Here is a 4,660-nt window from a genome sequence, read left to right on the forward strand (position 1 = left end):
ACTGCAGCAAACAGATACATCCCAAATCTATGATCATTGTGGGAATTTCACCGCAATGAAAATAAAAACAGCCCTGGCCAGTTTGGCTCAGTGGATAGGGCGTCGGCCTGCAGACTCAAGGGTCCCAGGTTTGATTCTGGTCAAGGGCATGTACCTTGGTTGTGGGCACACCCCCAGTGGGGAGTGTGCAGGAGGCAGCTAGCTGATCAGTGTTTCTCTCTCATCGATGTTTCTAACTCTCTATCCCTCTCCCTTCCTCTCTGTAAAAAATCAATAAAATATATTTTAAAAAAAGAAATTACGTTTCCTGAGCCACAGCTTCAAAACTAGCGGTCTGATAAACTATGAAACCCCAGCCTGGTGAGGCAGAGCTTTTTTAGAGAAATAAAACTGTTCCTTCCAGTCCTGTCACATGTCTTAGGCCATTCGTCTGAAACTAGTAAGGAAAAGTCTCTTAACCATGAGAGACAAGCGAAGAACTAATGCAGAATATAAACACCTCTACTCTGCGAGGACAACTCTGGACGCAAGACACAAGATTAATTCAATAGAGAGTGCATGTCTGCTTTGCGCCCTCTGCTGGTATAAAAAGGTGTTTCCCCGTTGGAGTTTTTCTGACTTGTACTTACCATTTCCGGGGATGGAAGGCCATACAGAAGGAGCTAATCCTGTCCCAGTCTGGGCACTTAGACACCTGGAATTAGAAGGGTTACTAATCTAAAACCACAGTTTTTTATTAAGGTACTAGAGGCCCAGTGCAAGAAATTCATGTACGGGTAGGGTCCCTAGGCCTGGCCTGCGATCAGGGACGATCTGTGGGGCAACTGGTGGGGCAATCGGGGGGGTGGGGGCCCGCTGGCATCTGCCTTGGCTGGCCTGGGGCCTGTGGGCTGGGGGCCACTCCTGCATTGAGTATCTGCCCCCTGGTGGTCAGTACGCATGATAGTGACCAGTTGTTCTGTAGTTTGGTTGATTTGCATATTAGCCTTTTATTATATAGGATACATAATATATAAAAAGTGATCATATTTAATGTATACAGTTTGATGAGTTTGCACATATGCATACACCTGTGAAACCATCACCACAATCAGGGTAATAAACATATTCATCACTTCCAAATGTTTCTTTATACCACCCCCTTTTTGAAAAAGATCTTTAAATTTATTTTGAGAGAGAGAGGGGAAGGGGAGAGAGAAAGAGAGAGAGAGAGAGAGAGAGAGAGAGAGAGAAAGAGAGAGAGAGAAAGAAACACCAATGTGAGAGAATAACATTGATTGGGTGCCTCTTGCACTTCCCCTACTGGGGATTGAGCCCACAACCTGGGCATGTGCCTTGATCAGGAATTGAACTGGCAATGCTTCAGTACATAAGGACAATGCCCAATTGAGCCACACCGGCCAGGGCCACCCCCTTTTTATGATAAGAACTTAAAATGTGTTGAGGGTAGATCTCATAAGGTTGGTCTTATAAGTAAGCTACTTATGTCTAGTCATTGGGGCTTTACTTTCCCAAGGGAAATCTGTGAACAGGGCAGTAGCGGGGGAAGGGGACATTGAGAAGCACATCTGCCCAGGGAGGTATATTTTGAAGCTGGCTAGGTAATTAGCCCTAGAGTCTTAAGAGAGACCATGGTGGGTAAAGGAAGATTCCAAGCCATGAAGCCGTTGAAATAAACTGAGAGGACCTCATGGCCTGAACTGACTCTGTGGTTGGTACTTAACCCCCTCCCCAGTGATAAAGTATGTACTGTAACCCACTGCATTTACTTTTAAAGTACTAGAGGGAGTATTAGGTGGAAGCAGGGATACAAAAACTGGCCTGCTTGATCCTTACCCACCAATCCCAGGTGGAAATCCCAATGCTTCAGATAAAGGGGAGGGAGGTAACCCAAGTATTTTGGTCCTCCTTGTCCTTTCAGAGAGATCATTAGATGGGGAGGATATCAGACCTAGCCCAGTTTTCAACCTCTATACCAGTGACGGCGAACCTTTTGAGCTCGGCATGTCAGCATTTTGAAAAACCCTAACTTAACTCTGGTGCCGTGTCACATATAGAAATTTTTTGATATTTGCAACCATAGTAAAACAGAGACTTATATTTTTGATATTTACTTTATATATTTAAATGCCATTTAACAGAGAAAAATCAACCAAAAAAATGAGTTCGCGTGTCACCTCTGACACGCGTGTCATAGGTTCGCCATCACTGCTCTATACCCTCAACTGAAGTAATGACGATTCATGGCAGCTCACATTTATTGTTCATTATGCGCTGCTATGTCCTCTGTTATGTGCTTATGATGGACTATCATGCTTACTCCTCATAATAACCTGAGGCACAGAATGATCACAGCAGCTTGCCTATGGTCATACCGCTAGCCAGTGTTAGAGCAGGCATAACCCAGGTCTAACTGCAGAGCTAGGACCACAATACTAACTTATTTTTCTCTATTTCTCTCAAGCTTGAGAGGAGGATGTACTTTTGGGCTTGAGACTAAGGGCTCCACCTCTGCTGCGTTCAGGACTAAGTAGCAGATTTGCTGGCAGCTGATGCTAGATACCAGGGCTTAAGCTGATGAAATCACTGTTAGCTCAGGTGCAGGCTGGACCTGGGAGTTGGCCCCTGAGGAGCAAACCATCCTCCTAGGAGGGGAGGCCAACTCAGGGGCTGGAAAGTCTAGGAATGGACCAGCTCAAACAACTGGAACTTTTAAAACAGGTATTTTAGAAAAGCTTCTTGCACTATTTGAGAGATGGAAAAAAAATTACCTCTAAGATCCTTTCTAGTTCTCCATTCCCATGAACAACAAAAATAGTGTGGTCATGCACTAGCTCTATTTGATGGCCATAGGCATTTTATTTTTAAAAAATATATTTTTATTGATTTCAGAGAGGAAGGGAGAGGGAGAGAAATATCAAAGATGAGAATCACCTATCGGCTGCCTTCTGCATGCCCCCTATTGGGGATTGGGCCTGCAACCCCTGGCATGTGCCCTTGACTGGAATTGAACCTAGGACCCTTCAGTTTGTAGCTCTATCCACTGAGCCAAACCAGCTAGGGCACCATAGGCATTTTAAGGCAGCTATGAAGATAATGAAGTTTTAGGCCTCTGAATAAGAATTGCTTACTTGTCTACAGATCAGAAGTCAGCTTTGAAATTGCAGATCTTCCATTAAAAAAAAAAAAAAAAGCTCAGATTTGACCAAAACTGGGATAGGGAGGATGATGTTTCTATAAGGTGAACAAGTCAGTACTTCCTGATACCATTGTATTTTCAGAATTACAAGGGACCTCAGTTTGCTCATCTGTAAAATGGGATTGAAAATCATCTTTACGTGATTTTTAAAAAGATTTAAATAAAAAACGTTATATATATGAGATCGTTTATAAATAAACATCTGTATATTATACTTTAATTCCCCTGATATAAAGGGTACCAGGAAGAAACAAATACAGAAGACCATGTTTTTCCTGATCATTCAGTTTTAAAAATAAAACTGTGTTGAATAAATTCTTCTTTGAAATTATTCAGGACTGAGGTAATTTGACCATAAAGCCACTTGAAAGTCACTAAGAGAACTAATTCACCTTTTAAAAATCCCTTCAAATTGTGGTCTTGAGAGCATTTGATTTAATCAACAGACAAACAATTGGTTAAATAGCCTAGTTTTCTAAGCTTGAGATATTTACTGATTTACACAAGGATTCTTATGCTCTGAGACTCTGAAGATTTTCTAGAGAGAAATATACCATTATATTCTGAATATTTTATCAGGAAAAATAAATGTGTACAACTTAAAACATTCTTTCTATTCTAATGTCATAAAGCCCTACAAAAAGAAAGGCCGCTTTACTACTGGTATTTACAATTATACTTTTCATAAAATTCACAGTATTGGATAAGTAACCAAGATTTCTGAAAATGAATTCCTGGTAATAATTACCAAAAAATTTCCTGTAAAAAAGGGATTCTCTAGGCACAGAAGGAATATTTCCCTCCAAAGCAGATTGGATTCTGTACCAGTTTTCAACAAGGCAGTATTATTTCATAGTCTTTAGACAGGAAAAGCCAGAACTAGACTCATTTACAACTTTAGAGACTTCTAATACATGTAATTGAAGCACTGTGATAAAATGTCATCCACCCAGAAGTTTGGAGGAATATATTGCAAGACCTGGGAACTATAAGCCAAGGTTATTGATAACCACAGTGCTGATAGATTACCACTAAAACTGTCAATGAGAAGATTCCACTGGTGTGTAGTTTCCAGGGTCTCCTCTCAGCAGTGGTAATAGTAACAGCAATGATAGCAATAACAGTGGGAACAGCAGCAGAAATAGCACTAACATTAGTGGTAATAGTGTAAGCAGCAGCACTTGAGTCCCTACTTTCTGTCAGGCCAGTACCAAATTTTATCTATCTGCCTATGTATCTAACTATGTACTTATCATACATTATCTGTGGTCTTTATTACTACACTAGAGGTCCAGTGCACGAAATTCATGCACGGGTAGGGTCCCTAGTGGCTGCTGGCCACCGGCTGGGGCCTTCTATCATTCTGCGCCGCCCCCCTAGTGGTCAGCGCATATCATAGTGAGCAATCAAACTCCTGATCAGTCGAACTCCCAAGGGACCCTTTGCAGATTAGGCATATAT

Source organism: Myotis davidii, unplaced genomic scaffold (genome assembly GCF_000327345.1).
Source record: "Myotis davidii unplaced genomic scaffold, ASM32734v1 scaffold900, whole genome shotgun sequence".
Lineage (NCBI taxonomy): Eukaryota > Metazoa > Chordata > Mammalia > Chiroptera > Vespertilionidae > Myotis > Myotis davidii.